The 25,570-nt window shown below is 35.3% G+C and overlaps 1 pseudogene; it reads right to left on the bottom strand.

The window, feature by feature from the left end:
- Positions 1-13,402: 13,402 nt before the first annotated feature.
- On the bottom strand, positions 13,403-25,561 carry LOC131638468 (uncharacterized; annotated as a pseudogene).
- Between the last annotated feature and the right edge of the window lie 9 nt (positions 25,562-25,570).

The following is a 25,570-nucleotide window of genomic DNA, read 5'->3' as shown; positions in this document are numbered from 1 at the left end:
AAAGAAGGAGTTTTGCGTCGTCATTCAAGCGCATTAAAACCACACTTGAAAGATGATAATATGAAAGAACGGCTTAATTTTGTTTATCTATGCTTGAGGAAAGTAGCATTCCTCATGATACAAAGTTTAAGTCTATGCACAACGTAGTGCATATTGACGAAAAATGGTTTTACATATCTAAGAAATCTACAAACTATTATCTTCTTGCATATGAGGCTGACCCATATCGTACGTGTAAAAACAAAAATTACATTGGTAAAGTCATGTTTTTAGCTGCAGTTGCTAGGCCTAGATTTGACAATGAAGGTAACGAGATATTTTCAGGAAAAATAGGTGTGTTTCCTCTTGTCAATAAAGTACCGGCAAGAAGGTCCAGTGTTAATTGAGCAGCAGGGACACTTGAAACCAAACCGATAACTTCCATCAATAAAGAGATTAGTCGAATGTTTTTGATTAATAAGGTTCTGCCGGCCATCAAAGAAAAATGGTCATGAGAACAAGCTTCAGAAACAATTTACATACAACAAGATAATGCACCTTCCCATGTCTCTATGGATGATGAAGAATTTTGTCGAGTAGCTTCGGAAGGTGGTTTTGATATCCGTTTAACTTGTCAACCTCCGAATTCTCCTGACTTGAATGTTTTGGATCTGGGTTTTTTTAATGCCATTCAGTCTTTGCAACAAATGGAAGTGACTAATTCAATTGATGAGCTTATGCAGGCCGTGCAGAAATCTTATGACAATTTTTCTAGCAAAGCTTCAAACAAAATTTTTCTCACACTTCAATCGTGTATGATTGAAATCATGAAGGTCAAAGGATCCAATAATTATAAAATTCCTCATGTAAAGAAAGATGTCATGTTTCATCAAGGAAGACTACCTGTTGAACTAAAATGTGATGGTGAACTAGTTCACGAAGTTATGGAGTATTTAGAGAATTAGATTGTTGAATTACTTTGGCATACTAGGTTGTTGAATTACTTTAGTAATGTCTTAGCTTGCTATAGTTTGATATTTATGGAATAACTTTGTCATTGCTATTGATGTAAAATTAAAGTTAATCACATTGAAACAAAGTTATCCATATTAATACAAACTTGCTTTTGTCTTCGTGTACCATTTCCAAAACCTCGTTTTTTTTCAATTCCTTTGGTAAAATATAGGATTATATTATGGACATCATAATCTAAATGTCTTTGATAAAAATATTGAATTATAATGAACTTTATATAATGAACCTCATATTCTAAAGTGCATGCAACGTAAGAAAAAGAAAAACATCACCAGAGAGCTAAAAGTAATAATGGTTATGGTGTTGAATGAATAATTATTCTTTAACATCAAATGAGTATTTGTAATAACATTCAAATATTCAACATTAACACAAAGACAAAATAGCATCAACACATGGAGACCATTCATAACAAGAAATATGAAGACATTAAAAATAGGAGAAACAACTTTCCTTAGAACATGAGACAATACAATCCAAAATGAAGACACTAAAAATAGGAGAAAGAACTTTCCTTATAACAAGAAACATGCAGACACTAAAAACAGACGTGAGATATTGGATCGAACTCTAGTATGGTCGAAGGGTAGCTTCTTTGTTCGACAGTTCGACAGGGTTAAGCATGACGTCGAAGGTTGCTCACATGCTGGTGTCGAAGTGTGCATGCTGTAGTCGAAGATGGGTCGAGCATGCAGGTGTCGAAGATGCTAGGGTTGTTAGCATGTTAAATTAGGTTTTAGTGTTTAAACCCTGATTTGTTAAGTTAGCTTGTTTATTAAGTTGGCTTGTGTAATGGGCCTTGCTGAAAAAGCCCATTAGTTAGTACGTTAGGTTTTATTATAAATAGCATACTAGTCTCTCATCATTGCTAAGCTGCAAATCCTAATTTAGGGTGAGAGAGGTTATTTGTTATTCTTGTAAACTTGTAATCTTGTTTTAAGAGAAAGTAAAAGAATAACAGTTATAATCAATTCTTGTGTTCTTCTTATCTTCCCTAATTCCCTATTATACTTTGTTCTTGACATCGTTTTTCACAACAAATTGGTTCGGTGAGCGTGGAGAAGATGCCTTCAACAAAGTATGAGATTGAAAAGTTCTCCGGAGTGAATGATTTCGGTCTGTGGCGCTTGAAGATGAAAGCCCTACTGGTTCACCAGGGTTGCTTGGAAGCGTTGAAGGGAGAGGCAGCCATGAATGCAAAATTGACGGCAGCGGAGAAGACGAATATGATCGAGAAAGCACACATCGCAATTTTGTTGAGCCTTGGTGATAAGGTTCTCCGGCAGGTATCAAAGGAGACGACAGCATCAGGGTTATGGGTGAAACTTGAAAGTTTGTATATGACCAAATCGCTGGTAAATCGACTCTACCTGAAGCAAGCTTTGTATTCACTCAAGATGATTGAAGACAAAGTGTTGGCTGAGCAGTTGGATATGTTCAACAAGCTGATTCTTGATCTTGAAAATATCGATGTAAAGATTGATGATGAAGATCAAGCGCTGTTACTATTGTGCTTTTTGCCTTGATCACATGCTCACTTCAAAGAAACTCTCTTGTATGGAAGGGAGTCCCTGACGTTTGAAGAAGTTCAATCAGACTTGTATTCTAAGGACTTGAATGAACGAAAGGAGCATAAACCTTCGACTATTGGTGAAGGTTTGGCCGTTAAAGGAAAATTCTTGCGAAAGAATGGTAAGTTCGACAAGAAGGGCAAAAGCCAGTCGAAGTCTTATAGTGGCGAAGCATCTGGCATTCGATGCTATCATTGTAAGAAGGAGGGTCACACAAGAAAAGTGTGCCCTGAACGCCTGAAAGATCATGGAGGTAAGGATAATGGAAACGCTGCCATTATTCAAGATGATTTCGAATCATCTGATGTTCTTGTGGTTTCAAGCAGTGACTCTAGGAAGGAGTGGATTATGGATTCAGGTTGCACTTAGCACATGACTCCAAACAAAGACTTGTTCGAGGAATTATGTGATCAAGATGGTGGATCAGTATTGCTGGGAAACAATAAGGCTTGCAAGATTGCAGGTGTTGGATCTGTGAGGTTCAAACTCCATGATGAGTCAATAAGGTTGTTGACTGAAGTCAGGTATGTTCCTGATTTGAAGAGAAATCTACTTTCTCTTGGTGAATTCGACAAGAAAGGATATGTTTTCCAAGGAGAGAAAAATGTCCTAAGAGTTATGAAGGGGTCGAAGGAAGTCTTGAGAGGCGTGATGAAACAAGGCTTGTATACCCTTGAGGCTGAAGTTGTAAGTGGTTCGACAAACGTTGCATCCACGAAACCATTGTCGAAGACAGAAATATGGCACATGAGATTGGGCCATGTCAGTGAAAGGGGTCTGGTCGAATTAGGGAAACAAAATCTACTTGGTGGAGACAAAGTCGAAAAGCTGAAGTTTTGTGAACCCTGTGTACTTGGAAAATCTTGCAGAGTGAAGTTCAACAAAGGCAAACAAAGAATACATGGATCCCTTGATTACATTCATGCTGATCTTTGGGGGCCTGCAAGGTGTCCATCACATTCAAGAGCAAGGTATTTTATATCCATAGTAGATGATTATTCCAGAAAATTATGGGTATTCATCCAGAAGACTAAGGATGAAACTTTTGAGAATTTCAAAAGTTGGAAGACTCTGGTTGAAAATCAGACTGGCAGAAAGGTCCAGAGGTTGAGAACCGACAATGGCCTTGAATTTTGCAATGAGGCATTCGACAGTTTTTGTGCTGCCTCTGGTATTGCAAGGCACAGAACTACTGCAGGTACTCCACAGCAAAATGGTTTGGCTGAAAGGTTTAATCGAACTATTTTGGAGAGAGTCAGATGTATGTTGACTAGTGCTGGGTTAAAGAAGGTGTTCTGGGCTGAGGCTGTTTCGACAGCAACATATCTGATTAACAGATGTCCTTCGAAAGTGTTAGATATGAAGACACCTGAAGAAGTTTGGTCGGGACATCCACCAGATCTCGACAAACTGAGAGTATTTGGCTGTGTAGCCTATGCTCACATTAGGCAAGACAAGGTCGAACCTAGAGCTCTGAAATGCATGTTCATGGGATACCCTGAAGGAGTCAAAGCTTATAGGCTATGGTGCCTAGAGCTAGGTCACAGGAGGTGTATCACCAGTCGAGATGTAGTTTTCAATGAAGCTGAAATGGCTTTTAAGAAAATTGATAATGTTAATCGAAGTACAGAAACATCTGACGAAGAGCTGAAACAGGTAGAGATTCCTGTTGAGGTGGAGCATGTTGATGCTGAATTGCATATCCCTGATGAAGTCGAAGAAGCAGAAGATGCTGAGGAAGTTGAGGAAACTGACGATGACTACCTATTGTCGAGAGATAGGTCGAGAAGAGTCATCAAGGCACCTCAGAGACTTGGGTATGCAGATCTTATAGCTTATGCCTTAATCTCTGCAAGTGAAGTTTTAGATGAAGAACCTAGAGACTACAAGGAAGTTATGAGGAGTCGAAATAAGACTGAATGGCTGAAGGCCATGGATGATGAGATGAAATCTCTTCGTGATAATCACACTTGGGAACTGATCAAGAAACCTGTTGGGGCAAGGTTAGTCAGCTGTAAATGGATTTTCAAAGTTAAGGAAGGAATTGAAGGAGTGACGTCGAAAAGATACAAAGCAAGGTTAGTTGCAAGGGGTTTCACTCAGAAAGAAGGTGTCGACTTCAATGATGTGTTTTCTCTTGTTTTGAAGCATAGGTCCATTCGAATGTTGCTTGCCATGGTGGCACAGTTCGATCTTGAACTGGAACAGATGGATGTGAAAACTGCGTTCTTGTATGGTGATCTAGATGAAACGATCCTGATGAGGCAACCTGAAGGGTATGTCGAAAAGGGGAAGGAATATTGTGTGTGCAAGTTAAAGAGATCTTTGTATGGGCTGAAACAATCTCCTTGACAGTGGAATAGGAAATTCGACAAGTTCATGGCACACATAAGTTTCATTAGAAGTCAGTTCGACCACTGCGTTTACTTTAGATTTCGACCTGGTAATTCATTTGTTATTTTGTTGCTTTATGTGGATGATATTCTCATAGCAAGCAACAATGTTGAAGATGTGACGAGGGTGAAGGCTGAACTCAATAAGGAGTTCAATATGAAGGATTTGGGAGCTGCTTCCAGGATTCTTGGAATTGACATTCAAAGAGATAGAAAGAAGTCGAAGTTCTTGGAATTGGCATATCTACGAAAGATTCTCGAAAAGTTTGGTATGTCGAATTCGAAGCCAGTTGTGACTCCAATATACCCTCAATTCAAGCTGAGTATTGATCAGTGTCCCAGTACTGATGTTGAAAGAGCCTATATGAATAGCATTCCGTATGCTAATATAGTTGGTTCTTTGATGTATGCTATGGTCTGTACTAGACCCGACATAGCATATGCAGTAAGTCTTGTAAGCAGGTACATGGCGAATCCTGGAAAGGCTCATTGGCAAGCATTGAAGTGGATTTTAAGGTACATAAATGGGTCTCAGAACAGAGTCCTAATTTATGGTGGAGCCTTGGGTGAAGATAGTAAAGCAGTAATAGAAGGATATGTCGACTCTGATTATGCAGGTTGTATGGATTCTAGAAAATCTATTTCTGGATATGTTTTCACTATGTTTGGCACTGCAATTAGTTGGAAAGCAACACTTCAGAAGGTTGTTGCTCTATCAACCAATGAAGCGGAGTATATTGCCCTAACTGAAGCTGTGAAAGAAGCATTGTGGCTTGAAGGATTTGCGAAGGAGCTGAAACTTCAAGGTCGAGGTATCACTGTTAAATGTGATAGTCAGAGTGCAATACACCTGTCGAAGAATTCAGTCTATCATGAGCGAACTAAGCATATTGATGTGAGGCTGCATTTCGTTAGAGGAGTAATCGAGCGTGGAGAAGTCCAAGTGCTGAAGGTTTTGACTGAAGACAATGCTGCTGATATGATCACCAAGACATTGCCGAGTTGCAAGTTTTTCCACTGTATGCAGTTGCTAGTTTGTTCCCTTGATGTAGTAGAGTTAGATCCAAGGTGGAGATTTGTGAGATATTGGATTGAACTCTAGTATGGGCGAAGGGTAGCTTCTTTGTTCGACAGTTCGACAGTTCGACAGGGTTAAGCATGACGTCGAAGGTTGCTCACATGCTGGTGTCGAAGTGTGCATGCTGTAGTTGAAGATGGGTCGAGCATGCAGGTGTCGAAGATGTTAGGGTTGTTAGCATGTTAAATTAGGTTTTAGTGTTTAAACCCTAATTTGTTAAGTTAGCTAGCTTGTTTATTAAGTTGGCTTGTGTAATGGGCCTTGCTGAAAAAGCCCATTAGTTAGTATGTTAGGTTTTATTATAAATAGCATACTAGTCTCTCATCATTGCTAAGCTGCAAATCCTAATTTAGGGTGAGAGAGATTATTTGTTATTCTTGTAAACTTGTAATCTTGTTTTAAGAGAAAGTAAAAGAATAACAGTTATAATCAATTCTTGTGTTCTTCTTATCTTCCCTAATTCCCTATTATACTTTGTTCTTGACATCGTTTTTCACAACAACAGAAAAATAAGCACTTGTTCTCCATACAACCCAAAATGATGAACATGAGACAAAATCTTAATCAGAAACTCTAAGATGAATACTAATATTTTCCTTTCATTTTTGAGATACGCCTAATACAAAGTGTATAATAAAATCTTTAACATGTCATAAACCTCTTTTCCCAACTCTTCATTCTCTAAGTCAAAGACTAGCCCCTCATCTGGAAATTTATTCAGATCCAAAACAGCTTTGTTGAGGTCAAAAATTGCTCTCTCAAAAGGTTGAACAACTTGGTTACTCACACTTGAATTCTTTTCATCTTCAGAGCATGCATTCATTGAGTACACAACTTCATTAGGGGGGTTGTTAAGATCAAACTGTTGCATATACTTGTCTATGTTTGCAGCACCTTCATCCTTCAAGTCATCATCAAAGCCTAGATCAAATGAAGGACCATTGAAGAGCTATTGTGAAACATCCATTTTTAATACTCCTATCAAAATAGATTTCGTACGGTAAATATTCTTAAAGAAGTGAATGAGTATAAAATGAGGGAGTAGTTACTTTTATATATAATCATGTGACCTTTGGTATATCCTACTACCAGTATTACTACGTATCCAAGCTACTACTATTATTGCCACTAAAGTGGCTTTTCCACTAAAAGGCATTGAAAATTGTATAAATAATTAATGTTATTGAAACAATAAAAACTAATGAGTAATGAAGGGCATTATTGGTAAAATAATATTATATATAATTAATGAGGGGTGCTAACACACTCTCTTTTGAACACTCTCTCAAACACTCACTTTTTTATTGATTTAATCATGTGTAGGCCCCTCACTTTGAAAATAGATCCCATATAAAATAGTAGGCCCCACACATATTTCAACCAATAAAAGAGGAAGTGTTTGAGAAAGTGTTCGAAAGAGAGTGTTGTTAGCATTTCTCATAATTAATATAGCCAGATTTGCTTATATTAAAGAACAAAAGGTATTGCAATTTTTTGCTTATATATAGGAATGGAGGGAGTACTTATTATTATAACATAAAGTAAAAATTGTATCAATAGTTGTTTGTGGTGTAGATATGGTTATCAAATAGAGGTTTTGGTGTTTTATTTTAGGCAATGAAGTAGTAGGTTAATTGGTGGTTGTTATTATTTATTTCTTTAATTAATGTGTAACTGGATAGAGGTGGTAAGTTGAATACAACTCTATCTTGATAGAGGACTAATGTGATGGTTTAGTGAAAAAAATATTATTTAATTGATTTTAAAAAGAAAAAAAATACAATGAAGTAATAGAATTAGTGGGAGGTGATTTAATAAATTATTATTAAATTAAAAATAAATTTTGTAAAAAAAAATTAAAAATAAGTTGGAAACAGTAATATTAGATATTTTAAGATTTATTGAATTTTTTTATTATTTATTTATGAGATTTGGAGATAGTATTTAATCTCACTGAGATACGGATCAATAATATCACTAACTTGAACGTTAAACATGTATACTCAAATGTTACTAAAATATAAAAAATTATAATGTTTTAGCATCATCATTTTGCTTTGAAAAATATTTAAAATATGGAAATGACTTTTAAAAGTGGATTAATTTAATTTTATTCTAAATAATTATGAAAATAGAAAATATATAAATACTACTAATAAAAGATAGCTTTTATTAAATAATTAAAAAAGTAAATGAGTATAAAAATTTAGTGAAAGAAATAAGTTGTTACTCAATAATTCAAAATTATAATAAATGAATATAATAATTTAGTTGGAAAATATTATTTTATATAAAATGAACATATGAATTATTATATTAAAATATTGTAGGTAAAAAGGTAGTATGGACATATAGAGCATACATAATGGAAATTGATGGGAGAAGTGATGGTTAGTAATACTAAGAAATTAGTATCAGTCTTATAAAAATATGTTCATTAAAAAGAATTAACAAAATTAATATTGAAAATCAAGAAATTAATATTATTTTTAAATTTTATGTCAATAAATAGTGTGAAAATAAAAATGAGTGTTAATCTTATAAAAATATGTGAATTAAAAAAATCTAACAAAATTAATATTATAAATTAATAAACTAATATTATTTTTAGCTCCAAATTATATCGGTCACACTATTTCTACTTTATAATACCTAATTAAATAATAATAATGTCTGGCATACATAAATTAAGTATACTACTGATTATAAATATTTTAAACATGGTTAGACTTAAAACTAAAAATCACATACATAAATTTCACAAATAAAAAATGATTAATTTTATTTCTATCTTATAATACCTAATTTAATAATAACAATGTGCATGATAGATATAAAAAAAATTAATATAAATAAAAAAGAAGAAATGAACTCAAAAATTAAATAATCAAACAAAAGTTAAAAATAGTCGGATAAGAGATATCATAATGATAATGCAACAAAAGTAAGTACAGTAAAAACTCTTTAAATTAATAATGTTAGGACCGGAGAAATTTATTAATTTAGAGAGTTATTAATTTATCGATAAATTAATAATTATTAATTTATCGATAAATTAATAATTATTAATTTAAAGAGTTCTTAAGTAATTATACTGTACATGTTAAACAAAAAGGAAAATTAGTCTATGCCTCTTAGAATTACGTTGCAGCGAACCTTGGGACTCAAGGTGAATTAGTAACTACTGTGTTCATATCCATTGGAAATCAATAATGACTTTTGAAGTATAATAAATGTAAACAAGAGGAACAAATGTGTTCAATGTATTCTTAAAGGAAAACAAACAACTATTGAATCATATTTCAATATAGTGTAATATATTTTTTTTAGTTTCTATGAATTATTAATTTAAGATTTTCTTGGGACCGGAAATTATAAAGGGATCTCCCGAAAATTTATTATCTTATTATTTTATCGAGTTTTTTAATTTTTTACATTGGCCCAAGTCAGGATTGGACAAATTTATTATTTTAGAGAGTTTATTAATTTACCGAGTATTAATATAGAGAGTTTCTACTGTAGTAAGTACAACCAAGAGTAAGTGTTCAACACTTACTCCAAATCATAACCATTGATTTTCATTAATCTAACGGTTTTAATTAAAATCTTAATCTAGTTATTTTTGGAAATATTTTTCTTTATAAAATTTTAATTAAAACCGTTGGATTAATGATAATCAATGGTTATGATTTGGAGTAAGTGTTGTACACTTACTCTTGGAGTCAATATAACTCTCCTCATATATATATATATATATATATATATATATATATATATATATATATATATATATATATATATATATATATATATATATATATATATATATATATATATATATAATCCTTCAACTTCTCTCCTCCAAAACTTCCCGCCAAAATTTCTACCAATTATAATTAATTCAATTAAAATAAAATAATTTTAAAAAAATAGTTTAAGTAAAATAATTAACATCCCACTAACTCAAAACTACCCACCAACTCACATCATTATAATTTAAATTATTATTAATTAATTAAAAACAATTATTAACATTCCTCATTACTCAACTTCCCACTCACACCACAAAAAATGTATTTCCACTAATAATAACAAAAATAATAATTAACCCATTACTCACAATTATTAACCCATTACTTAAATTTTCTATTAACTCACATCATCAAACTTTAAATTATTAAATTAAGAGAAAATTACTTCTCAAATTAAATTAAAAAATAAATATTTCTCATAAATAGATGAAATATCTAAAATCACATTTTAAGAATAACTATTCAAACAAAATCTTTATTTGAAGTTTTTATAAAAAGTTTCTTTGTAATTTTTTTTCTTCATAAAATTATGTAACACTATAAAAATCTTTTTTTAAAAAGCAAAACAAACGGGCCCTTTTTTTTTCAATCTATGAAATCATTTTCGATAACTATTGAATTTGATTATTTAAAATTTTAACTTTTCTATTGTTGTTATGGTTATTTTCCAATCTTTGAATTTTAGGACTTTTTAACTAGCACTGCAATGACACAGTTGCATTCGGTTTTATTATGTAATTTTGGGATAATCACTCATATTGAATAATTTTAATTTAGTTTAGGTTTATGTTTAGAAATTCATGGTTTTATCATTTACTTTGCAGGAAAAAAGAAAATATCTTGTTCTGAAAGAGATTCCAGAAAGTGGAGTTACTGAACTTAAATTCATGGTTCTATGACCAAGGTGTAATGTTTGAATTAACTCTAAATCTTGTTATTTCTTTGTAAGTTGGATTAATTTTTATTATTTTATTTGTACTGGCATTATGTAGTTTCTATTGACGAATTAGTTCAAATTTAAATATATAACAAGAGGTTATTCGTCTAAAATAGACTAGAAAACTAGGGGACATGTTAAAAATGAAGTTTAGTTTAGTACTTAGAATAAATCCATGTGAAATCGAAACCGTCCGAATTGATTTCATTATGTTACAATTTCTTACTAAATAGCTTAGAATAATGAAATGACTCAATAATATACTAGGTGTTGAGACCCACAAGTTATGTTGAAACTTGGTGCTGGTGTTGATGCTTGTGGAGGTTGAACTGGTGAGAGTTGCGCTGAGGTGGTTGTGGAGTAGAAGAGGGTGATAGTTATTAGTAGTTGTAGAATTGGAGAAGAGAAAATAAATTGTTGTTTCTTCATTGTTGAATGTGTTAAGATGAGATTAATGCGTGTGACACTTTGAAATTACTACTCGATAGCAGTTTATTTGTGTCTTGGTGTGAGGAATGAAGAATAAAGGATCGGATTTTATTGAGGATGTTAATAGGTGTAAGGTTAGTTTAGTTGGAAAGAAAATTGGAAGTTATAACTTTTTCATCATATCATATCATATGATTGATCAATTGTTTGTTAGAGAGGAGATTTGACAGTGGAGTTATATAACTATTAAAGAGATATATAAGTATATTAAAATGTGTATGCATGAGTTATTTGGCTTTCATCACATCATAGAGTTATGATATCAATTATTTGATGCTGAGGATATATGAAAATATGGTAGGAAAGTGGGCTTTTGATCTGTTAGAGGTTGAGGATTTCCATCTGCCAGAAAGAAGAGGAAATAATTAGATTATAATTTATCTTCCCAATGTCAGATAAAGATTTCTTAACTGTGAAGCACATACCCCCTAAAATTAAGCGTGAACGGTTTTGGATACGTGTCGTTATCCAACACTTGAAAATGACACTTACAACACATGTTGGAAAAGTCAAACAAGTGTCGGAAAAATCAGACAAGTGTTTAAAAAAAAATCTTTGTTTCGACACTGAGTTATATCAGTATCCGGCCCCGTATGACACTCACACCACATGTATCGGACAATTCACACAATTGTTTCAAACAAAGTTTGTTTTTTTCTTTGCTTGAAGACACTTTTATACAATTATTTTTTAACAAACCTACAAACATAGAAGCAATGTTTCGATAAAGAATTAAAAACGTTAATTTTGACTGAAATATTTTAACTCTTATAATAATAAATGTATAAAAGAAATTCAAATACTACCATATGTATGTAGTTGTTGCAGCTTCAGTGTCCTATATTTTTTACATTATTAATGTTGAAGTGTCCATGTCATGTCGTCGTGTCATGTCCAATTATTTGTGTTGAAATCTATGCTTTATTGTTTGTTAATAAGGACTGAGGAGCTAAGAAGCAAACGTTAGACCTACCATACTCTCATATTAGTTTATACTGTTTTTGAAGCTAACAATAGAAATCAAATTCACTGTGCAATTAGTTTATACTGTATTTGATGCTAAAACAATAGAAATCCAAACAATATGCTGGAAGAGTTTCCATTATGGAACCATTTTTCGGCCAAAGAAATCGGAATAATTCCAATGAGGAAGAGTGTCTATTGTGTCCATTAATTGAACTTTAAACTTTTTGATGATTTTAGGTGGTTAGATTGAAAAGTGTATTTATTGTTCTTTTTAACTATAGAATTTGAGATTGTGTTATTAACTTGAGAATTTGAATTAGTATCAATTTTTTCTAAAGGTTAAAGAATGATAAGTCATCTATTTTATGTTCATGTGTGCCCACTGATATGGGTTGTGCATATCTATTAATGCTTACAAACTAAGCTATCACACAAGAATGTTATAGAAACTGGGGACGTAGGACTGCAAACTGTTTTAGCCAAATGGCCTAAGCTTGTATGCATATCTAACAAAAATAAGAAAACTAATAACTTATCTAAATATATAAAAAGCGGGATCACCGTCTTCATGTAAAAGTACAAGCCAATAAAAAGGGAACAATCAGTTCCAGAATATCAATATTTTGGTTCCAGCAATAGGAGATGCTGACAATATTGTGTAGCTTAATTAGATTTTCTAGATAGCTTATATGTTACACCAGAGATCACTAATTTTCAAATGATTAAGTTTTGTTTGTATTATAGTTCTTTAGATTGACAATGCTAGTTAGGAATAAGGAAGTTATTATGTTCTTTGCACTTTACTTATTATTTGTTCTGGAGTACCAACACTTAAGTTTGTTACTTTTTCATGTGGTGCAGACAATAAACGCGACACGAGTGACGATTGTAAAGTAGACATTCAATTCATAAATATTACAAATTATGTAGCAAGCATGAATAACGACAAAGATGCTAATGATGTTGAAGTGAGCAATGGTAGTTATGAGGATAATGAAGAAGGGAAATAGGACTTGATCCGTCATCATCTATTCATTGGCGCTTTAAATTTTTATCTTTGACCATACATGAGTAGAAAAAGCACATGCATTACTTTTTGTTGTGTTCCTATAGTACAAAAAAATGGGTAAGGATGATATTACCTATAGAAACAAAAAGTGATGTGAATAGAAGCAACAAATTATTGGTTCACTTTGAAGGGCTTTCTCAACTAGCTCAGCCTGCTCCTTATGGTAAACCTTGAGGAAACCAGTAGCTGTGGCTGCAGACAGAGCACGACCAACATATTTGATATCATCATAACGTCCCCTACCTAATGACTTTGTCGAGGTTATAAATTGTGGTAAAACATAAGTGTATCCACTCATGTTCATTGGTTCTTCTTGACACCAAACAACTTCGCGTTTAGCACAAACAAAACAAAGTAAAAATATTTAGCACAAAAGACTTAACATGATTAATATTGAGTCATAAAAAATTCAATGATTCTTAAGAACGGTTTGAACAGACATACTTGGATATCGTTTGAGTTCTCATCGGACAATATCATAAGGGAAAGGACAAATTTGTTCCACCCTACATATTGCAACATCTTTTGCATGTACCTTTGTTCGTTTATCATCAAGTTCGTAGTAAACCTGAGATGAATGTAAGACATTGATGATCATAAGAAGCATATTTAGAAAACAACGAGTTTAACAGATGAACAGCCAGTTCCAATGAGTATCAAACCTTTTGAGAACATAATATTGAGCATTTGATACCCTCCTTGACATTTGCGTGGTTGGTTTGGTCTTTTAGGAGGCACTTAAATCTGGTTCCTTGTGTTGTCAAAGCTTGGATGTCCTTGAACATCATCAAACTCAGATAAATTTGATCTGCAAACCTTATTGCAAATTAGATTCTTAAGGGATATTACAATGAGAGGTTAATGGAATTCTCTATGTAATGAGAAATTTACGGAATTCTCTATGTATCTGCGACAAAACAAAAAACAACTATGAGAAAATTTGACGATACATTACAACTTCAAGTGAAAAATCTAATATTAATTGATTATTATACTAATTACAAACATGCTGCTGTAAAACATGGAAATTTTTTTCTTGCGTTGTGACAATCACAATATGTCAATTACATTCTTGAACTTGTTTTTGTAGAGTAGGAACCATCTCAGGAATAATATAAGGATGATCATCAGCCATCTGCAAAGAAAGCAGTGTTGCACCCCAAAATTTGCCCTCTTTCTCTATGCTATAAGTTATGGATGGCGTTTATTTCGCCAGTCAAAAATTGAAGAAAATAATAAAAGGGTTTCTCATCTTTGTTCAAGTTTGTTTCAATCGATTCTTCGGTGTGCATTGAAATGTGAAATAGGATTGGTTCATAGACTTCTTCTTCAAGTTACAGGTTTGTCTACATAGAATGACTGGATTTCATGTTAAGAGGTGTTTCTATGTCTCAATCCTTATCTCCATTAAAGAGGTCCTCAAAGCATCATGGTTATGTTAAAGTCATCTATTGAGGAAGACATTTTGTCAAAGCATGATATATGACCTGAAGATTCATTACAATTGAGACATCAATGTTCTTTTAAATTGATCGATTGATTGAAGTTCAAGTCACTTACGGTTCGAAAATTGAAGACAAGTTTTCATTAAATAAAAGATTCGAATTTATTGGTGAGTACTTGATGCCACGAGTGCAAATTATTCGAGACCATACAAACGTACATGTTTGTCAAGAAAATTTGGAAGTTCAAAACAAGTGTTATTTTTACTACAAGATTCAAGTCCATACAATATTCATATACTCATTTCAAATCCCTTTATCATTTATCAAACTCCAAGTCTAATCCATGTCATACATTACATACAGTCCAAAGCAAAATACAATTAAAACAACTCAAGCATTTGTGTACAGTTTGCGGTCCTAATGCTGCAGCACCAAGCATGACTTCAATAAACCAAACCGTTACACAAGATCAAACCGGAAAATTCTACACTATTAAGAAAACCGATCCTGCATCACATAATAAATTGAACCGGTCCGTTCACCAGATTTGTCAAAAAAAGGAAACGCTGCAATACCAAGAGAAACCAACTGCACTTCGCAGCTGCAAATAAACTGATACCGGTTCGAAAATTAACCAGCAGCACAAGGAAGAAAAATCAGACCCAAAGATATCACAGAAACAAAAGAAAAGAGGCATAACAGAATGAAAAAAAAAAAGGAAGGAAGAAGAAGAACGTAACAACCTGTAACAAAAAAGGCTATCAATCTTTTCTCCCATCTTTATCATCTTCATCATCTCTGTTCTTCATCATCTTCAAGAAAACTCCATCGTTCTTCTTCAACCTTCAATGGCAAGAACACTCTTCAATCTTCAATTCAATCACCAGAAAATATAACAGAAAAGAAAAAAGATCTTCTTCATTCTTCGATCGCTCTTCTCCACAAACAAAAAGATCTGTAACAGAAAAATCATGAGAATTCGACCAACCTTTCCAATGGAATCGATTCAACAGAAATGAGAAGAAGATATTTAACAGAAAAGATCAGAGAACAAACCTGATAACTGAATCGTAACAATCTCTTCGGAACTTCAACACTCTCTGAAGCTTCCAATCATCATCGCTCAAGAAATTCCAGGGAGAGGCTCTTGAACCTTCACTCTTGGATAATTCTCTTTTGCTCTGAAGCTTTATCTTCAATCTGAAGAACTCTAATCATCTCAGTCCCTCACAAATCCTGCAGAAAATCACAGTTAGAGAACAACCTTCAACATTCTCGATTCATCGGAAAATTACCGAAAACCTTGAGTCAACAATCTTTGAACGTGATTCAATCTTCTCAGCATCATCTTTCACAAACACTTCACGTTCATCATCAACTTCCGATAAGCTTCAATCTGTAAACAAGATCATCTTCATCTCGCATTGAATCACCTTATTTCTGCGCAACGCATCATCTTCTCCGCCGCGTCTGTGCGTCAACAACTTTGCATCGTGTTCATCATCACCGTTCTCGCAGAATCAATATCTTCAATTTCTGCAAATCTCATCAAACCACGATTCAACTATCATAACATCATCATCACCAATGGCAAAAACGCAGAAACGAAGAGGGAGAGATGAGAGACCAAATCGAAACCGAATCAAAATCGAGCGAGAGAGAGAAGCGACGAAGAGCTGATTGAGACGGAGAGAGCGTGATTTGAGTGCTCAGACGGGAGAAGGTTGATCGGGGAAGAACTCCGCTCGCCGTCGCCACTTCGTGAGAGAGTGGAGTTCCGCCGCGGCCATGGGAGAAGAAGAGAGATGAAGTTCAAGCGTTGCTTCTCACGTAAATCCCTAATCCCTTTTTAGCTCTCCTTTTGATTAATGCGTAATTAAGTGACAGTAATTGAGATTAATTTGAATTGAATGAGTAGTAAATCTTGTTCAGTAGGTTAATCGTTTGATAAGAATAGAAGTACAAAATCGGATTTAACCTAATGAACTAATTGAACCATATAAAATCTGAATTCTGATCATGTTCATTGGGCCATGCCTTGTCCATACGAGAAAATTATACCCTGTACCCCTACGTTTATCCCAATACCCCGACAATTTTTTAAAAATTCCAATTTTATCCTTTTTTACTTTTAATTTTTAATTTTTTTTTTATTTTTTCATTGTTACTGTTTGTACGGACGGTAAGGAGAGAAAGGAAGATTGTTACGTCGTCTGAACCGGATAACCAGACATGCAGTTTTCCGGTTTGTTTTTTTAAAACTTTCATCAACCGGATATCCCATGGATGGGTATTCCGGTTTGTTTTATTTCAACTTTTACCAACCGGATATCCCATGTATGGGTATTCCGGTTTGTTAAATTTCAAGTTTTCCCAACCGGATATCCCCTTTGTGGGTATTCCGGTTCTTGTTTTTTTTAATTTTTTCCTTTTTTTTTTAAATTACTTTAATTTTAACTTTTTATTTTTTTTTTAATTATATATGAAACTAAATTAATTATATATATATATATATATATATATATATATATATATTTATGTGTGGATCCTCCTTTGAAGAAATGCGATGTAACTCAAACATGTGTGGATACAACTGATGTTTTTGTAACTGGTCAAAAATTTGCTACAAGAGAAGAGGCGATAAGTTGGATTAAGGACGTTGGAATCAGGAATAAAGTAACAGTTATAATAGCTCGTTCAGATATCAAAACAGGCAAGCGAGGAAGAAGTGATAAATTAATATTTGGTTGTGATAGAGGTGGAAAATACAAAAAAACAGATAGCGAAACCCAAAGTGCTAGTAAGAGATGTGGTTGTCCTTTCAAAATTAGGTCAACACCGTCGAAAGATGGTTCTGGATGGAAGATCGATGTAAAATGCGGAGTACACAACCACGGCTTACCTGATAGATTTGAAGGTCATGCTTTCGTAAGTCGACTAAATACAGATGATAAGCAACATATTGTTGATTTGACAAAACGCCATGTTCCACCAAGACACATATTATTGTCATTGCAAGAGCGTGACCCGGAGAATGTCACTCGGATCACGCAAATATACAAACATAAGAGTAAGATACAAAAAGACATAAGGGGTCCTAGAACAGAAATGCAACAATTGCTCAAGTTGGTTGAAGAATCAGGTTATGTTTACTGGAGTAGGAAAAAGGATGAGTCAGAAGTTGTGAGAGATATTTTTTGGGCACATCCAGAATCAGTGAAGTTGTTGAATATGTTTCCTATTGTATTGATTATGGACTGCACATACAAGACAAACAAGTACAGGCAACCGTTGTTTGAAATAGTTGGTATGACATCAACTAAATTAACATTTGCTGTTGCATTTGCCTATATGGAATCTGAGCAGACAGAGACTTTTTGTTGGGTATTGGATAAGTTGAAACAGTTGTTTATCAAGCAGGATAATTGTCCTCAAGTAATCTTGACTGATAGAGATCTTGCTTTAATGAAAGCCATTGAAACAATATTTCCAAAGACAGCTAATTTGCTTTGCCGATTTCACATCAAAAAAAACGTGAAATCAAAGTGTAAGGAACATGTTGTGGATGATATGCGAGAAACAGTGGAGAAAATGTGGTTTGAACTGATAAAGGCTAGTGATGAGATGGAGTACCATCAACGGTTGAAACAACTTGAGGATGCATGTGTTGACTCCAAAGGTTTTATTGATTATGTGAATGACACGTGGTTGACACCGCACAGACATCGATTTGTTGAAGCATGGATCAATCAAGTGTTACATTTGGGCAACACAACAACAAATAGGTATGTTTATGTGATTTTATCGACATTGTTTCTTTATATTAATATTACAGATAATTAGTTGTTTTTTTTAATTTAAAGGGTGGAGTCTGCGCATTGGAAACTTAAGCAAATGTTAGAGAATAGCTTAGGTGATTTATGCAAATGTTGGGAGGCTATGAATGACAACATCAAGATACAAGTGGGCAACATTAGAGCTTCATTTCAGAAGAGTTTTTATGAAGTTGAGCATGCACATACTAGTCCTTTTTATTCAAATTTGCGTGGTTCAGTATCAAGAGCTGCATTGAGGCAGATTGCTGAAGAGTGGTTGAGGATTGACATGGTGGGTACCGATACGCAAAAGTGCGGATGTACTCATAGAAAAGTACATGGGTTACCATGTGCTTGTGAGTTAGGGAGATATACATTGAGTGGTGATGCGATACCAATTGAGGCTATTCATATTCATTGGAGGAAACTAAGTATGGAAGGGAATCAAGATATAGATGCAGATGATGGATCAGAAATAGACATGACAAATGCAATCGATGAAATTTGGAAAATGTGGAGGTCATTAGATGTTGTCGGAAAAAGAGCATTAAAAAGCAGAGTGTGTGAGATTGCTTATCCAACTACAACAAAGATGTGTCCACCGCCTGAAAAAATTAAAACCAAAGGAGGGGTTAAGAAAAAAGGGAAGAGACCTGTGGGATATGATGTTTATCGTGATCCTTCAGGATATGAGTATGTTGATCAATCACATTTGAGTTCTCAAAAATCTTCAAAGAGGTTATATTCACAACTATCTCAAACCTCAAAAAATAGAGAATTTGATAAATACATTGTACAATTTCCAGATTACATCAGACCATTTATTGATGACATTGTTGATGTAATGGATGATGGAAATTGTGGTTTTAGAGCCATTGCATCTTTGCATGGTTATGGCACAGATGGATGGTCAATGGTTCGTCGGGATTTGGAGAAAGAGATTATAGGTCCTAGAAGCAAGTTGTATGAGGATTTATTTGGTCAACGCCTTCCAACAGTGAGATCATCGTTGGTGATAGAAAATTTAGGTCAACAACCACCAAATAAATGGATGACGTTACCTGAGTTGGGCTATGTAATAGCTAATCGGTATAATGTTGTTCTCGTCTCTTTAGGTCACCTTAGTTTGAGTTACTTTCCTATGACGAGTGCACATTCACCTAATGCATCCATTTACTGTATCGGCTTTGTCAATGGAAATCATTGGGTTCAGGTAGTTAGAAACACATTTTTCGTACATTCAATCCCTATTCGTGTTTTTCTGATATTTATTTTATGTGCAGGTAAACATGAATGAAGGATTCCCGTTGCCACCTGTCACAACTGATTGGACGAAATATCGCACAAAAGATGCAACTTCTTGGATGGTAGGATTTGTCGGGCGGTTACAACATTGGCAACGGCTAATGCCTATACTACCAAAACATGTCAGCTTAGATTGATTTTATGATATTACAACATTAGTACTATTGGATTTTAATATGTTGCCAAATGGATTATAAATAATTAATCTCAAACTATAAGTCTTATAATAACACAGACGTCTACAAGTCTCATAACAATACATAAGTCTCAAACTAAAACATAAATATAAACATAAAATGTGACATCAATCAGACTCATGGTCATAAGTAATTGGACCTTCCCTAGGTAATGGTCCGCCCTGTGCAAGTCTGAGTGCTCTAAATATCTCCAGAAACTGTTCGTCTTCAGGAACAGCCTGATGACGCTGTAAGTAATGATGAAGCTCATGAGATATATATGATAATCTCGGGTCTGACGGTCCTTCGTCATAGACAGGCACTGGTACCTCCATCGGCTGATCACCTCTTGGTGCTCTCAATATAGGATGTGACACCGTATAATACCACGCCAAATAATCATCGTCTGTCTCATATGGTATGGTGGCAAACGCAGCTGGGGGATCATCGTGGGATCGGGTCACCTGCAACACACTCTGCCTATATGTAGCCCACTCAACATCCACATCAAGTGTGTCTACATTAGGAGGAACAGTCGGTATGTACTGTCTGTATCCAAACTGACGCAAGCATCTGTCAGGTAAATATAGAACTACAGTACCAAACCACTTCAAACCACCCCGATACAAACAGATATCATCAAAAGGACGGTGCACCCGATGATCCTCAAAAGGGCGCCAGGCAATATCGTGAGGAGTCAACTGATCTAACATAGCTCGGATGTCAGCCACTTTTTGCGTCCCCTGCCTATATTCCCATTTCATCGCCCTAGCCATCGGACTATCAATGCCAAATAACCCAGAAGTACCTCTCTTTCCAACAGTTGGAAAGTACTCATGAATCCAACACTGAAACAAAAGTAAAAGTTACTATTATAAATTAAACTAAATTATAATAAACTAAATTAAACTAAAATATTAGATATTAAGTATAATTAAATAATAAGTAAAATTTTAAACCTGAAGAAGAGAGGCATAACCGCCAAGCTGCTTGCATGAGTAAAATGAGGCATCCCCTAAGTATCTATACAGAGTAACCAGTGCAGCTGCCCCCCAGCAATAGCTTCCACAATTATCCAAATCTCTCAAAAGTGGAAGATATTTTGCCTCGACAAGAGTAAACGTCTTGTCGGCAAGAATGGTACAACCTAATAGCAACATCATGTATGCTCTCATAGCGCCTGTAAAGTTATCCGCAGCTCTTTGTTGCTCAAAAACTTGCTTCAACCAATCTAATTTATAGTAAGGACCCCTTACAGCAGAAGCCTCCTCAGTTGCATCACTCAGTGAAACACCAAACAACTCAACAGCTAGATGGATGGCATCATAATCGGTGACAACAACATCGGGGTCAACCAGCTGGCCCCTAATCGGTACATGAAGAAGACAAGAAACATCGTCTAGCGTGATGGTCATCTCGCCGAACGACATATGAAATGACGATGTTTCAGGATGCTATCTCTCAACAAAAGCAGATAATAGATGCGTATCTACCCTCGACAAACTAGTATGCTGCAAAGATGAAAGGCCAGATGCAACTAACCAATTTTCCATCTGCCTTGGGAGCATTGCCGGAACCCATCCTATTAATTTGCTGCCATGTGCAGCAACCTTTAAGGTCGGCTTTGGTCGTCTCTCCTGAAAATAATTTGTAATATATGTTAATATATAAGTACATGTAATTTAAAAAAACATTTAAGAAAATATTTACGTACCTCGCCCAACCATAAATGATATGCAACGTGCCTCTGATATCTAACCAATAATGATGTATCCGTAGGTCCTCCGGGAAATGCCGGATGCTGCGGATCAACCTCAGGAGCAGCTCCCTCGCCATCAGCCTCTCGACGTTGTCTTCCTCTTTGACGCATTCCGTCGATCGCACCTCCTCTTCTTCGAACCACTAAAAAACAAAAAATAAAATAGTTAACAATTAAATAAAATGATATTAAAAAAAAACAAAAAAAAAAACAAAAAAAAACAAAAAAAAAAGGAACCGGATACCCAAAGACTGGGTTATCCGGCTAAGGTCCAGAAGAACCGGAAATCCACTTGTTGGGTTATCCGGCTGAGACAAAATGAATCGGAAACCCCATCAATGGGTTATCCGGCTATGTAAAAGAAAAAAAAATGAACCGGAAACCCCATAGCTGGGTTATCCGGCTGAGATATTTTTTAAAAAAACTTACTTTTTCCAAGTCTGTTGAACCGGAACTCTGATGGCTGGGTTATCCGGTTTTGGGCAAGAAAATTCCAAAACGTGAAAATGAGTGAAAAAGTGAAAATTTGGGTAATTTTCACTATTTATACAGGGGTAATTTTGTCCTAAATTTTTTTTGGTAGGGGTATTGGGATAAAAGCAGGGGTACAGGGTATAATTTTCTCCATACGATATGCTAGCCACACCCTAGTTTCGGCCCAATCACACTCTTTTTGCTGCAGAATTTGAAACCATAAAACATCCCTCTTGGGCCTCTCACACAAATTTAATACTCATACACTCCTGGCCCGATGCACTCTTTTTTTTGGCATAAATTTCTGAATAAAAATCACCCTAGGCCTCAGCTATAAACCTGCGCCTGAATTCACAACCATACCCCTGGTTTCAGACTCTCACCCCCTTGTGTGCATAAGTTTTCTATTTTAGATTAGTTTATTTTCTATCTCTTTTAGTAAGATAAATCATTGATATTTTTGTTATATTTTGATATGATAATAGAATATAAAATCCTGGAGTTTTTGTTAATTTTTAGATGATAAAAATAATCAAAAACATGTATTATTTTCTTGTTAGAATTTAATTGTTTTTTGTACATAGTTTTGTTCCATTACTTTTAGATAAAAATGCCATAATAAACAATTTAATTTTGTTAGATTTTATTTTAGAATTACTTAGAATCTTTTGCTAGTATTTTCTATAGTGTGTTTCCTTGTTACTACTGATTTGTTTGTTGAGATGTGCGAGGTACTTCGAGAGAGTCTTCGATTGCGATTCGACTTGCTTCGTGTTCCACTTTACTTGTGGGACACGAATTCGCTTCCGATGCGACTTGATTTGCCTCGTGTTCCACTTTATTTGTGGGACACGAACGTATTTCCGATCGATTCATCTGATCTCTCATTCATTGAGATGTATATTCCTGTATTGTCTGGCTTGTGTTTCTCTTGCAGGTTGCTTGTGTGGTTATGCTCGACGCGTACCACATGTCGCTCGTGATTGATTTTCACGATGATGCATTTCGACTTTGCTTGATGTTGGCTTACGCGAAGTACTCCGGACTTCTTTGCTTACACTTGCTAGCTCATTACGGATTTGCTATCCGTTCGGTATTGTCTCCTTGTCCCTTTTACCACTTTGCGCATCATCCTATAACATGAGAAGTAGGACTTAGACATGCATCTGGCCAAGCCCTCGAAAGAGGCTCTGTTTTTGTTGGTGTGTTTATATTTGTGCTTTGCGGCAGGGAGTCACGGTGTAATAAGTCCTATATGGCACTCCGTTAAGTCCTCATGGAAGGCACGCGGAAAGGGTTAGCAATCAACCCCCGCCCAGTCTCATCGAGTCTGTTCAGTATGCGCACGCTACGCGTGGCTCGCTTCCGAACCAACACAAGATCATGTTATCGAGTATGTCAGGGAAAGGGTTCATGCAGCCGGACCCCCGCCTTTCCTATAGCTCGCGTCGCCCGACGTTGATGCTCGGTGTACGCACGCACCGTTTTCCTTTCAGATCCGTGACGGCTTGGTTGCTGAGGGGGGTCCGCCCTCTTGTCTATGGCCGATCATTTTCGCGAGGTCTAATGCTTGGTTGACTTGGGTTGAGCTGCTCCCCTTGGCTATGGCGGGACCGCTTTTCTACCATTCGGTCAGTACCGTTGGTTTGTTTGCTTTACGAGCGGATGCTCGTTTGTGTGATATTCTTGTGTGTTTCCCCTTTTCCTCGTAGGTTGCTAGTTTAGCTTAGACTCGTACCCTTTGTATGATAACATTAGGTAGCAAGCTTTCCCCCTTAGCTTAGGTCTTCCTCATGCCTTCTTTAAAACACAAACCACACTCTTTGATTTTCTTTTTCTTAAGAGCTTGTTATTTCCGCTCTATTCCCAAGCATAAGTCTCCAAAGGTCGAGCAGCGGAGTGTGAATGTAACTCGTTCACCTAAAAAACACAAAACAAACCAAAATTAGTTAGCCGAGCTACGGTAGCTCTGATTCTGCAAAACAGATACGTAGGCAGCGGGGTAGGGCCCGTGCGAGCACAATCCTTTCTTTTCCCTACATTCTGCATTCATTTTAGCCTAGATTAGCGTAGACTTATTGCACACCCATAGTTTTAGACACAAGCGTGGATACCATCGAGTACGATGGGCGCGAGGGGTGCTAACACCTTGTCCTCGCGTAACCGACTCCCTTACCCTTTTTCTCTGGTCGTGAGACCGTTGTTTTGTTTTGTGGTTTGCTGGCATCCCCTTCCTTTTCAGGATAAATATGTTAGTGGCGACCCTGTTAATTTTCGCGGTAGCGACAAGCAGCAGATACGCCATTTAATTATTGCATCGCGCTGTAACATTGAGAGATCAAAAATGAATGTAGAAAGAAAAAATGCTTTAAAGAAGTTTGAGGAAATCAAAACATAGAATTTTAGTATAGCACCTAAAGAAAGCGTTCCAATCTCTCACTTGAATGTTCCGGGCCTTGGCCATCTTAACCATGTGGAAGTAACACAACAAGCCCCGCCGGACGGAGCCACTTAGACTCACCATAACTCAAGACATTGTCGAATATGACTTGAGCACCATTAGCAAAATCGCCAAATTGTGCCTCCCAAATCAATAACACGTTAGGAATTTCCTTTGAGTAACCCAATTCTAGTCCAAGAATACCAAACTCAGAAAGTGAGCTACACAGCATATCAAATGTTACTTGGTTTTGAATTCATTTTTCAAATGTTCAAGGAAGAAAATTACCTATTGCTAACAGTGAACATCTCTTCATTTATGTTTATTATAACATGGTCTAGGGGCAATATCTTTTCCAACAGTTTTCAAAATTTCCAATTTCACCCTGCACAAGATTGATCACAGATTTCAACTGTTATACCACAAACCAAAATACTCAAACAACATTAACATTAAATTTACTATACCCAGTGTTCCGGATACGTGAAACCTGCTCAGGTGACTTGAAACCAGACCAATACGCTGGAAGCCAGTCTCTCCTTTTCGGAACATAATCTTTGCTCGCCAAAAACTCATCATTTAGAATTGATACCTTATTGTGTGTCTTACCAATGTCTTCTTTAGTTAAATCTCCTAATTCCAAAAGTTTTGTCTACTAAATCCCAAATACTGAAGGATGATTCCGAACGACATATACATGGCCCAGAAAATTGAAACTCTGAGTAACTTATGGAAGCAATGTATATGTCGTTGGTAGCACCCGACACTTGAATTGGCTTGGTAAAAAGGCATTGTTGGTTGTCGTGTGGTGTAGCCATATTGTTGGG

The sequence above is a fragment of the Vicia villosa genome, unplaced genomic scaffold (assembly GCF_029867415.1).
Source record: "Vicia villosa cultivar HV-30 ecotype Madison, WI unplaced genomic scaffold, Vvil1.0 ctg.002318F_1_1, whole genome shotgun sequence".
Lineage (NCBI taxonomy): Eukaryota > Viridiplantae > Streptophyta > Magnoliopsida > Fabales > Fabaceae > Vicia > Vicia villosa.
Note: the sequence above shows the minus strand (reverse complement) of the source record. Positions and strands in the feature narration are given on the sequence as shown.